A 13608-nucleotide genomic window follows, 5' to 3' on the forward strand; every position below is an offset into this window, starting at 1 on the left:
AGCACTGGCTAAGATTCCCATCATTTGTGCAAGATTTGTAGTTAGATATACATATGTACATGTATACATACACAGATCTATACATATAATACACATATGCACACAAATAGACAGACAGAGAGAGTATGTATGGGTGTATGTATAAAAAGACTGCTTAGAATTTCAGCTCTCGCGTTCCCGAGCTCTGTGTCTATACAAGTTACGGAAAATCTGGCAAAAACCAGAAAGCGACAAGCATATTTTATATTCACACAGTTCATCTGTTGAAGCATGATTTTAAGAGCCTCTAGCTATTTAAACACTTACTGTAAAGCAAGTGAGTAAATGGTTTTCTGGATTAGGATTTTAGTCAGGTTGTAAATTTTTAGAGATTGGGTCTGCTGTGTTTGCCTGATTTTGTACAGAGGCAATAGATTTTGGTCCCTAGGAGCTGTCTCTGAAGGAATAATTAGAACTGCTCCAAGAACTGAGAAAATGCACTGAAAATGGCTGCACTATTTAGTTTCCAGTTTAATTCGGTGAAATTTTCCAGACAGCTCCTCAAATAATAAAAGCAACAACAAATACTGTTGTTTTGTTTTTTTTTTTAAATTATATTTCTCCTTTGCTAGGCTGCTTTGACAAATACTTGAAATAAACCCTCTGATGTCTCAGGGCAGAGAAAGGTACAGGGTCTGTTACAGTTTCAATTGTTACTGGGTTTTTTTTCACATAGGCTGCTTGCTGGCAAGAAATGTTTCAAGACAAAAACCTATCCAATCCAGTCAATATAATCTTCCTCAAACTGTTGATAAAATTTGATAAAACTCTCTTTTCTCTTGGGTGGATATGAGTAGGTCTAAGGAGTCTTCAGCCTATGCATCTGGTTAGGTAAACACTTGGGATACTGTTCAGTTCAAGAATGAGAACCTTGGAGCGGAATGTCTATCTGTCTGTAGGTCTTTAAGCTCTTAGCGTAACAGAGTGCAGGTCAATGCAGTCAGGAGAGCCTAAAGCTAACAGCCATGGAGGATGAAATCCAGATGCTGTGTAGTTTGAGACACCAGGGGCACCACAAACACCCAGGAGCTGCACAGGGCTGGCGGATCTGACGTGGGATGTGTGAGAGGCCACCTGGGATATACCACAGTGCCTAAACCAACATAACGGAGATGCCTATGTTTAGCCAACTTGACTGAGGTCCAGCTGCATTCCAATGGCAGCCTGAACCATGCTTTATGCTCCACCACTCTGCTGATTAAGAGCTTCATTCAGTTGCCTGCACCAGGCATCTCAAGCCATTTGAAAAGCTGTAAGGTAGCCCAGGCATTGGTAAGAGGCCGGCAGACGTGACCTGTGCCTTTCTGGAAGAGCAGCTGGAGGAGCCAGCTCAGATTACAAGGGCCCATCAGTCGGAGTTACCTGTCAGTGACCTGTTGAACTGCTCCCTAAATCTCAGTGACAGTAATGGGAGCTGAGACCCCAGTACACCGATAGAAGCCTTCAAGTATCTAAGTGGCCTCACAGCCCTTTCTGTACCAGTCTGAAGTTTTCCAGTAATGTTTGTGCAGCTACTTCATTCTTCTACTGTTTATCCACCCGCTGCCCTGCATTCTCTCTTCTGCGTATATGTACTTTGGCTTGCATATTTTGCCTGGACATTTTTAGACTTACCCAGCGTCTTCTCTGCTGGCTCACACACTCGATCCATAAACTTTCCTTGCTGCCAACCAGCTTCCCACCAGAAACTCTCCACATGGCTCCCAGACGAGGCATGAGAAGCATTCATCCTCCCACCCCACTTCTCGTCCTTAGGGGGAGAGCAGAGGCTGGAAAGCAGCAGCGGCTGGAGCTGGAGACACCACCTCATTCCTCTGACAGCCGTCCTTTGCTGGGCCAAGGACATCACAAGGGCTGCAACTGTCTTTCTGGCAATACTCTCATGCAACGCATGGCTTTGTTTTTGGTTTTGTTTCCGTGGAAGACCATAGATACGGTTTCTTGTAAAATATAATATATATTGTATTTAAAGAGACCGTTACAATTAAACGATTCTTGGCCTTTCCTTCCTGGGAAATTTACAAGCCATTAATCTGGTGTTAGTGGCCAGGCATACCAGGTCAAGCTGGGCTAAAAATTATTTAAGTGAGTAAAATATACTTATAAAATTCTGTCATTTTACAGCTGCATGTCTATATGTTTATTCAAACGTCTGTCACCTTGCCATCAAGGCAGCAGTCGGTAGAACTTCCTGGAGAGATTAATGCCAGCAGTAACCCAAAGAGGAAATGGAGGCAGCAGCAGCTGTGGCTAGAACGAAAGAAAGAAAAAAATAGAAACAAAGAGTACTGTTTATAGAATTCCAGTGTCCTCTGTGCTTTCAGACTGAGATGAACATGTCACAGCATTATAAATTTGTCTGTAGGCTAAACAGTACTGTCCAGGTAGCACAGCTAAGAAAAACGGTACAGTCTAGAAGGACCCCGGTCCCTGAGCAGCCTTCCCCGACCCCCCCTGCCGAGTCCTCCTCCAGAATATTCACCTTTCACCACAACACAAACATTATTAATGTTTCATCTCTCTCTTGGTTTGCTTCTACTTGAATTCACAGCTCATGTCTTCACCTGTCCATTCCAACAAGTCCAGATTCTCTTCCATACTTTTTAATAGATTCCTGCCACATATATATTAGTGAGCCCTGAATGTTTTGTTAGCATATTTTCTTTTTCTAAAAATAAGGTGATACTGGTTCCACCCTGACTGATCTTCAGCCAGGCCATAGTCATCTCAGATTCCAATTTAAAAGTATCCTCCTGGTGTTAAAGGTTCCCCAGGGACTCATGAGATCTGCAACAGCTATTTGACCTAACCAATGAGCTTCTAAACAGTGGTAACTTTTAAATTTATCCTTACCAAGGGTGATGATATCAGCATTAAACAAAAAAAAAAAAAAAAAAAAAAAAGGAGAAGAAAGGTAAAAAGCAAGGTGAGAACAAACTGTGGGTCCAAGGAATGACATTTACAGCAATCATAATGAATTCACCAGGCACACTACATTAATTATCATAATGAAACATCTTATTTCTTTTGATTGTCACAGTACCGTGGCATCCTCTGAGCAGGAAATAAGACCAAGATTTTTTTTAAATAAGAGCCTAATGTGTTTAACACAATTGAAGGTAGTTAGAGGAGAGTATGTCACCCTAACTGTCTGAGCTTGGGATGTGTTTACACAGTAGTCGCTTCAGGTTTTGGACAGGTAAATAAACTCACACCAAGTTTCTTGTTGGTGTGACAGGTCTGCCGCTGATCTCCATGGCAGCTAATGTAAAGGTAGTTTAGGTGCTCTAGCATTAAAGCCACTACTGCTGCAGCATGGAGACGTGCTCTTCCAGTCAAACACAGAGTCCAAAAGCTCCAGGCTCTTCATATTGGAATTTGACTTCAAAAAGTGGTTTGTAAGATGCTTAAGGCTTTGGTTAGAGAAAATTTCCATTAGCGGTATTCTGGCACTAGTACCTCAGCAATTTTCCTTTTCCTGTTTGTTTTACTGTGGTATTTTTATTATCTGTTTTACTCGTGACCCTCCATTTCAGTGTGGCTGCTGTTGTGCGTGTCTGCAGATTGGTGACACAGGGCCACAATACAGCATGCAACTGCTAGTCCCAGATTAGCAGCAACCTGCAGTCTGACTTCAATTAGCTGGAAGGATGATGTTTCTTGACTGTCTGGTGTTTAAATGAACTGAAAATCAAAACCCTGTTTTTCTTGGTTCTCTTCCAAATCCCACACTAAGGTACAGTTTGCCTCATTAAAGATTAAAACAGATGTAGGTAAAAGAAGGTAAGTCTGAATCGAATTTGAGATCCAAACAGTCCTGAGCTTGTGGTTTGGGCTCTTCTCTTCCAAAACATAGGAGGAAGCATTCAGATCCATGGGATGGAGGTAAGAGGGGCTGCGGGGACTTAGCAAGATCCTTCCTTCATTTTGGCAGCTCTGTGAACTGTTCCTGCCTGTGGTGAGCTGCGGGTGAGGTGCCTGCTCTAAGTAAGCAAAGACACCCAAGAAGGCGTGGGGAGATAAGATCCTGCAGAAACACCTTTCCACCGTTGCCTTTGAAGAGCTGACCCAGAGTGACCTGCACCCCATGTCCCAGACGCAGGGTGTAGGTGCTTTTCTCTCCCTGCGGTGGACCGTGAACCGGTCAGAATGCTGTTGCTGCCTCTGCAGTTTAGCATCTGAATTGAAAAGAAGAGGAGGAAAAGGCCGGGGAGAACACACAGTTACAATGAAATCATTACAGCTAATCTAATATATAGTCGCAACAGCATCTAGGTGCCTACTTACTGTGTGGAATATAGGTATAATAATGAGGAAAACTGTTGGGGTTTTGTTTCTTGGGAGAATCATCCTGCTTCACTGTGACCTTCTCACTTAATAAGCCAAGTATCTTTGTATAAAAACAGCTTCTTAGTTTCCACACTAGAGAATACACTGCCTTATCGCTTACTGTAATTTCAATTATGAAACAGTTGTTTTCATAAGCCTCACTTTTCTATTGCTTGGAGCTATCCGAAATCTTTTTTCAGGCTACCACTTCCTCATGCTTCCAGTCCACCTTGTGCAGGTGAGGGTTATATTTTAAAGAAAACCTCTTTGATCATATTGTAATGATAGTGTTTCAAATCCTTGTCATATATGTATATGATGTTAGCTGCAGAGGTTGGACATGTAGTTTGTAAATATATAGGTCGATGCAGGTGCCTCATTTGGCCTAACATTTGTTCTTCAGCGTAGCCTTTGCTACTGGTCATAAAGTCTTACAGTGCAGCTTCAAGGGAGACAGATACCTCAGGCACAGAGGAGTGCTAGTGAAGCCCAGAACTGTTGTAGGTTTGTGAACCTTGATGTTTTTTCCTGCAGTGGAAACAAACACCTTTGGCCATGGGGAGTAAACCCTTTGAAAAAGAGTCTTTTACGTTGCCCATGAGTCTTCTTTTCATTTGTATTCACCAACTTTTTTTTTTATTTCAAAGCTGCTAGGCTCATCATGCACCCCAAAGGGTGCATCACCCCTCAGGTCCCTCCGAGGGTCGGGCTCCCGCCTCCCTGCTCTGCCTACGCTCTCCACATGGGCTGGCTGTTCCCTCCACCACTCCATAACTCCTTGATGGCACCAGCACCCTGTGAAAAAGCCACCAAGCTGTAGGTCTGATTTCACTCTGGAGCTCAGTAGGTGATGCTGATCTTGTGAGCGAGTAGGAGGCACATCAAGCTGAGGATGCAGCTGATCAGAAAATGTTTGACATTTTGTTTTGGTCCAAATGTTCTCTTATTAAGAACATGCTTCCCTTTTGACTAGTAATTGAGATTTCTCCTCTTTAATATTAATCATTTGGCAAAGAATTTGCACAATTCATTTTCTTAACCACGTTTTTAAAAACACAGTTAGAGCCAGCTATGCTTTCATCCCGTATCACAGAGGGCTGTGATGAGGAGGTTTCAGGTGTTGCTTAGAGGTGAGTGCTGCTGAGTGCTTTCATACTGTACTTAAAAAGGAGGTGTTTATAAAGTCCCGGTGAAAGGACTGAATGTCCCTCCTCCAGATTCTGTGAAAAAATAATTAGATAATATCATAGATGTCAAGTTGATAGCCACGACTGTCTGCACTGCCTCCAGGCCATCTAACGTGGCAATTTTCTCTGCCAGTACCTGATACATCTGATACATCAGGGGTACCTTGCCTTCCTCTGGGTGCTGTCACCCCCATCCCGCATCAGCCAATGTCTACAAAGGATAGCTGGGATGAAATGGGTTTTCTAGAATAAGGGTTGTATAGTTGTCTTTTTCTCAAAAAATCCAATTTGCACAATCCTAAATTCTCTCACTGTCTACTGAGATGTCAATGCCAGCCTGAACTCTCAGCCTCTCTAAGACAGGAGGACAAGAAATTTCACGTCCGAATCATAGCATTTTGTTAAAAATACATTAACATTAAAAGTTGCTATTCTGACATCATATTAAAAAACTATACAGTACTTGAGCTTTCTCTATATTTTTGCTTCTGCTCCAATGCAGAAGCCATCCTTTCCTAAAGAATCAGGAGCAAAGCTTGAGGCCAGGAGGAGGTTAGGAAGGTAGGTGCAGCAGCTTTGCAACCAGCGAGCCACTTGAAGAGCTTATTAGTGTTTTGATTGAAAGGATGCAGTGTTTGGTGTTCAAAAGATAAACTTAAGGTTAAAGAAAAAAGGATATTAAAGAAATTCTGCATAGCAATGAATCTGAGTAATTAATCACTACATTTACCTCGACGCTCAATAACTACTTGTGCCCATAGAAGTTGTAGGGTGTATGTAAAACCTCCAGAGGCACACAGGTCATTCCAAAGTGGCATTTCATGGGTGACGCTTGTACGTTTGATTACTGCAATTACGAGGCAGCAGGGAGCGGAGGGAAACAGGGTGGGTGCCACCCAGCCCCTGTCCTGTGGATGAGTGTCCCCAGTGCGGTGCCACCACCGCACAGGTGCAGCTCACCCGGTGGCGGTCAAGCTGGCACTGTGGTGTGAAGGTGAGCTGGGGGTTACATCCCTCATCTCCTGGGGTGCTCCCTGTTGTTTTGCTGGAGGCAGGTCCCAAAACCCATCCAGGTCTCCTCTGGTCTCCTGAGCCCAGGGGAGCTACAGCTGTGGTGGTGTTTGTGGCTTCCTTCCCCCTCCAGCTCCTGCTTCTGTGTGATTGAGAAATTCTTTTTCTCTTCCCACAGGAACAGCCGTGGGTGAAAAGGGAGGCCAAAGGGGTGATGTCTGCCCTGCCGCAACCTGTGGACCCCAGTTGGACCTCAGCCATCATGGCCACACATGCCTGGCCACCCTGGGTTGCAGCTGGCCAGACTGACAAGCTATGTCATAAAAAACAAGTAATTTAAAATAACTTTAAAGGAAATAATTACAATTCTGTAAGACTTTCAAAACTCTGTACTACTTATGAAAGACCCTACGTTTCCCTTTATGCTCTTTTGTATCCTTGGGTTGTGCTTGTCCAGCCTGCCCTAAGCCATTTCGTCTGCCCGACGGTGGTGCCACTCTGGGCTGTAGCACCCACAAAAACAACAGCAGAAACCTCAGTGTCGCTTGTAAAAAACACCCTGCTGTCACCAGATCTGAAAATCAGAAGTATTTTGAAAATGGTGAGTATTATGAGACTTGTAAGTAATCACCTTGGAGCTTAGATAGTATTTCTCTAATTCAACTACCATTTTCCTCATTGCAAAATGAATGTAATTTAAGTTATGCCATTTTATCTAATGTTAAGAATACAACATTCATTAGAAAGTACATTATAAAGTATGTTTTGCTAGAAACATCTCCAATATTACAGTGAATAATCCTGTTACATCCTTTTATGATTTATAGTGCTTTATTTTTCTTGTCTTTAACTTTAAACATTTGCCAGTAATAGATGGTAGTGTCAGCCTAAGAAGGTCCGTAAAGGTTTATGCACCTGGATAAAGAGGACCCCTTTCATATTTGCTGGTTTGACTTACATATATATATATATATTACTTTTTTCTGGAATTCTATGCAATTTGGCTCAAGTTTCTTGAAGAACATGAAAGCAGCACTGCAAAAAAAATAGTCCTCCAAATGGAAGATATGAGAATGAAGAGATCCCTGAATTGAGGGGGAAAAAAGACTGTAGCAACAGTGGATTATAGGTGTTGGTTCTCAGCTCTTCTTTCTAATTCTGGTTTGACTCACTGTATAGCTTTAAGTCAAGTTAAATAATCCTCTTTCACTCCCTGATTCAGGATCTACAAGGATAATAGTCTTTTCCTGCTTTGCAGGGCTTTTGAAAGAGAGACATGAAAAGACTAATGCTGAAGTACAAGGCCAAATTAGTAAAAGTATAATATGCAGCAGCTAATATTTTACTAGTAGGGAAAACACTTTACCTCATTGCATATAATTTGGACTGTGATGGTGTTGTGATTATTTTCCCTTTTAAATCTCTCACTGGAAACTGCAGAAGACAGCATAGGAACAGGGCATTAAAAATGTGATGGAGATCTTAGCTCTTCATTCAGTATGAATAAGGAAGAAAGGTATAATAGAAGAACTAACAATGAAGGGAAACTTCTTTTTTCTAATTGCAACATTCCATGCATTCAGCATTTCCTGTTGTGTAAAGATATAAGCAGACGGATTTATTAAATAAAAAGTCATTGCAACTGCATAAGTCTTCTCCACTTTAAGACCAGCACTGTAAGGGAGGATACGATCTGCATACTCTGACAATTTACTTTAATTCTTTAGCTTCACCATACACAAATGTTTAAATCATTGGTAGTCTGTAAAAGATATACTTTCCCTGATAATATAAATCAGCAGAAGCTAAAAGCCTTTACTGGGATTAAAGTAGAGTTCACCAGCTTTTTCACTGAGATGCAGCTTAATAAAAAACAATTCTGGAGGACATACCTCCTTGTCTTTGCAGACACGTACACAGGACTGCTTCTCCCATTCCCCAGCACAGCCCTCTCCCTCTCTGGTCCAAGAAAATGGAGAAATAATGTTATTCTATTTTTAGATTCTTTTAATGAGATTTATCAGTTAGACGTGAGATGGGCAGTATCAAAGCTCTAAGTATGCTGGTGCTGTGTTGAGGCCCCTCAAGGTCTATAGCTCTCATGTTCAGAGCTGCTGAATTGTCCCGAGGAGGAGTGGGATGGCTTCGGGGCAGTAGCTCCAGCAAGATACCTGAACTTTTCTTAGTGGTGCATTTAGGTGACAGCTAACATACTTAGTGAGCTCTTGTATTTTGTCAAGCTCGCCACTTGTGCTGCCTTATGTACTCAAAGGTTTTTTCCATACTCTTCTCGATGCTGAGGTTTGGTCATTACATGGTGACAAATGCAATGAATCTCTGGAAAAATCTGGGTTAAGGATCCTGTAGATCTTCCTGGCCTTCACCAACCAAGCGCTCCCCATTGGGGAGTGACCACAGGCTCCCCAGCAGAACTGGAGACCTGGGGCGGCGCTGCCAGCAGCAAGCTCTCCTCCTAATTAATTGTAGCTATACTGCAATCTGTTAAGGAGCTGTGTGATGGCAACTGAACAATGATAACTGGCACCTGATGATGCCAGATCATAAAAAGCTGAGTTACGTGTTTGGTTGTCCCAGTATTGAGGGGGGGAAAGGGAAAAATACCATATGTTGTTTTTAATCTTTTTAGAGTTGTTTAATGTTCCTCTAGCACAGAAATGTTTTTTTTAGGAGTACTTTCCTTTGTAGAATTTCTTTGTGATAAATTATTTCCCTTTCAGCCTGAATGCATACTATGCAGTACCACATTAGATACTGTTTTCTTTTTCTAAGAATTGTTGTTTACTAAGTTTCAGAATTCAGAAAAAAGAAGTCAAAGAAATTATATTTTACATAATACCTAGGAAACTTACAAAAGGAGCTCAATCTTCCTTTAGAAACATTTAAGAGAGTTAAAAGTATTGCCTTGAGAAGGAGTGTTCCAAATCTGCCTAGGGAAGGACCATGAGGAGAGGCTGTTTGGCCACTAAAATTATCTCCAAAAGAGATCCAGTGCCAAGATTTTGCAGTGTGAGTGCACCTGGATGGTTACATGGGCACAGAGACAGATACTGGGGGGCCTTGTGAGTTACTTCCACATAATAAAAAAAGAAAAAAAAAAAACAGTTTTTTTTTAAATTGAGGTTTTATTGGCCATTATGTACAAATATGGTGGCCAGCTGATAGTCATAATCAGATCTTGCTCACAATTAGTTTTATTAGGAGAGCATGGGGGCAGGGGGGGCACCCCAGGAGGCCATGCAGCTGGTAATTATTATGTATCCTTCTTATCTGGATTTAAGAAACAGTGCCTGCTTATTTCTCATGTTAATGCACATGAAAGCAAGAAGACAAGACCAAGATGTTGCAGATATTAAAGTGGGGAAAAAAAATGCTGAGCAGCCACAGTTTTTGCAAGCGGTGCACACTGGAAAAGCAATAAAACAACCAACATGGGCATATATCACTGCTGCAGAGGTTTCCTTCTTAGCGAGGGCAAGTTTGTCCATAAATTGCAGTGGGCAGAATATTGCTGCTGAATAGGAACCACAGAAAGAAAGAAAACACACAGGAAAGGTGAGAATAAATGATTTGAACGCCAACATTTTATTTTTCAGGAGGAAACCCCCGACCAGCAGGGTCCCTCTTAGTTCTCCAGCTGTCAGGCACCAAAGAGGGGGCCTTCAATTTCTTTGCAGAGGCCCTTTAGCGAGCAGGGCCCTGTGAGAGCTGCACGGCCTCCACAGCAAAGTGGGCCAGGCCCCCACGAGTTATGCTGGGGAGCTGGAGGCATTTCCAGGGACCTCCACACACTCTCCCACTTAACTGTCAGGGCAGGAGGGGACACTGTTCATGGGAGCATCCATCTCTGCACCCTCTATTCTACCAGGCAACTGGTTAGAAAATATCTGTCAAAACTCTTTTGAAGTTAAATTTCAAGTTTTCTTTTCACAAAACAGCATTTGATTTTGATGGAAATTTTTTTTTTCTTCTCTCTGAAGACTGAACAGTACAAGCCAAAACATTTTGGCCAGATGTGTGGAAAAAATTTATTTGGCACTGTTGCCAATGGCTTGTGGGAGTCACTGTTTGGCTGTCTCACGCCTCTGCTCTCCTCACCAAGCCTCCGGATGACGGTATCTCCTGAAATGCACTGTGGCCACGTGCTGCTCCGGCATGTCTGCAAAGGAGAGAGAGCGCATGGGGGAAGAGCCTGGCCCCAAGAGCAAACAGCAGAGAGCCCCTCCGCAGCAACACCTTTGAGCCATATGAGCACCTTTGGTACAAGCAAATGTCAAAGTTTCAGTTTCAAGTTTTTCTTTAAAAAGATAAAAAGTGTATTTAGGAAAAACAAAGCCACTTTCCAAGCAGCTCTAGTTAAAATCTTTTTTTACCTTTGCTGGGAGGAGGAGAACAGTGAAAGAATCATCTTATCTCCATCAGCTCATAGCAATGTTCTTGCTCGGATGCCCTAAAGCTCATTCTGTCCTATCTCCCACACTTGCCTTTGCTATAGACCTTCAAAGGCAGCAGCAAGGTAGCAGACTTTTCATTTTTCACATGCTGAGATGAAGACAATTAATTTTCTATTCTCTAGCAGCTGCCTATATAAACAACTACCAGACAAACAGTAAAACTAGGTTTGAGAACTACAAGCAAATTGACATTGTAAATAAATTGTTTTTGTACCTGAAGTGGTGTAAGAAAAGCAAAAGGAGAGTTAAATCCAAGTGGAGATTTTTTTTTTTCCTTTCATGAAATGCCCATACAGAGCGGAGTAGAGCACTAAGTCCAAACATCTTTTTCCAGCAGCACTCTCCAATATTCCCAGTCCCAGCTTCTTCACATTGCCATTTCCCAAAGCTTTTCCTGCAAAATTAAACAAGCTTAGGTATTTCACAAATGCAGAAACACTGCAGATTTTGATTGATTCTAATTTGCTTATAGTTGCTCCCATCGTGTGTGTGCTCTCACTTTCCACATTTGCTTCTCAGCTCACTGAGGTCACCTCTTGGCCATGGCACCACCGATGCCGACCTTGCAAACACTTCCACTCCTCTGGCTCAGAGCTCTTTGGGGAAATTGTCTTTTCTGTCATGTCATGACCTGAAGGGCTACACAGCCTGCGGGTGCGTAGAGATCACAACCGTGGGTTTGCAGGATTCTGTAATACACAAGAACATGGAGGCTTTTTCCTCTAAATTTCTCTGCTGTATTACAGGTTAGCACAAATACCACAAAAATCATTACTAGCAAGTATACCTATGATTAATAAAAGGAATATATATATTGAGATATCAAGATATTACAAATTCCTATCAGAAATTAATAGCATGGCAGCAATTAATAATAGTAACAATCAATAGTATAGCAGCTATCAATAGTCTAGCAAAAATAGTATTATAGCAACAACCAAGTACGTATACTATTACAAGTTACTACAAAGTTATCATTAGTGAAGCAACCTATGAACACTGTAACAGCAGATATACTTATGATAGATTACTTATATGAATATATAATATCACCATTAGCAAATTAGACAGATCTCAGAAAGGGTCAAACCATCCCAAAAGTGGGAGGACAAACCAAATCAAACCAACCCCAGAAGGGCACCCAACAGGTACCAATAACGTAACAGAGAGAGTCTTACTTCAGAGATGTTCTGTGTCACGGAGGCTGGAGTCAGCCAGGCATCCCCAGGAGGGTCCAAGACATCATAGAAAGTTCGTGTGGAGAATTCAATCTATTTAGGAAATAAAAATTACGTGCAGCAGAGGAAGTTCTCAGAGAGAGAGCATCTCCAGTTTGGTTAAAAAATAAGTAATTTTTATATCACAGAGACATAAGAGGACATAGGACACCACCACTTTGAGCAGCCAATAGATGCTGTTAATTTCTGGTTTTCACCTGGGGCAGCCAACAGATGATGATGTTTTCTGTTCTTTCAGACCAATTTTTATTTTTCCAGACTGTTTTCCTCTTCTTGAAGTTAGAACAGCCAATGGCAGCTATCAATTCATACTTTCTCAGGATGTTTTCCTCTTTTTTCCAGACTATTTTTCACCTTTTCAGATGATAAGTTGCTGTTACAGTTCCTTGGTTGTGCAGTTATCGATGGTATCTCTGGATGTCTCCGGTTTCTAGGTACCCAGCTGTACTTCAAAGATGCCAGCTGTGCACTTCTCAAGGATGCTTCTGGTTCACAGGCCTGGTTCCCAGGCTCACAGTTCCCAGGCTGGCAGGCATTTCCTCTGTCAGTATTTTTCCAGCAGATATTTTCTTCTGCTTAGTAATTTTCCCTTTCAAACTAGGCCGCCTTTATGGCTGCTCCCATCACCTCACTAACCAGCGTCACTGCTCGGTGGCTACCATGTAAAGTCTGCAAGCTGCCAGACTTGTCAACAGAAGGGAAAATAGTTATTTTGGCAGTCGGCTTGTCTACAAGGGTGAAGGGATGTTATTTGTCAACATCTTTTTTGTTCTAAGCCCCCCAAAAAATTAAACAGGAGCTAGCTTGAATGAGAAGAAAATGCTGTGAGGGTTTCTGGGAGGGTCTGAATGCTAAATTCTGTCTGTGCACAGGTTGCAGAAACAGATGAGCTGAGATTTGTTGTTTGTGGGGTTTTTTCCTCCATCAGAATGTATGTTCTGAAATTCTTTTGCTTTATATACTAGCCAAAATGGTGCATAGGAAGAAAATTACAGAAAATATGGTTTTGGCCACATTTTCCAGTTATCCCTTTCCAAAAAGAAGCTGCTTTTTTTTTCTCTGACTTTTAGTGGGGAAAAAAAAAGAATAAAAATTAAAATCCCTAAAAGTAGAAGCCCCAGGCTAGACTTTTGCATGATATGAAAATGGAGAGTAAGACTGCTCGCTCAGGCCTGCTTCAGTCTCCCAAAGGGAAGGAGGTGGTACTGTGTATCTGGTGCTCTTCATTTTGCCATCACAGAAGATCTGGACACAAGCAGAAATGGCACAGGTTTTTTAAGATATTTAGACCTCGCTCCTATCTAAAAGGTGCAAAGCATTTAGAAGGCCCTT

At 42.0% G+C, this 13608-nt stretch overlaps 1 long non-coding RNA gene across 1 annotated transcript; it reads right to left on the reverse strand.

Annotated features, from left to right (window-relative positions):
• Positions 1-1277: 1277 nt before the first annotated feature.
• LOC142601256 (uncharacterized) lies at positions 1278-12281 on the reverse strand. Its single transcript, XR_012834858.1, has 4 exons — positions 12217-12281; positions 11538-11727; positions 11253-11432; positions 1278-2289 (listed from the first exon to the last, which is right to left on the reverse strand). It is a non-coding gene; the product is annotated as an uncharacterized LOC142601256 (long non-coding RNA).
• Positions 12282-13608: the final 1327 nt, after the last annotated feature.

The sequence above is a fragment of the Balearica regulorum genome, chromosome 3 (genome assembly GCF_011004875.1).
Source record: "Balearica regulorum gibbericeps isolate bBalReg1 chromosome 3, bBalReg1.pri, whole genome shotgun sequence".
In the NCBI taxonomy this organism is placed as follows: Eukaryota; Metazoa; Chordata; class Aves; order Gruiformes; family Gruidae; genus Balearica; species Balearica regulorum.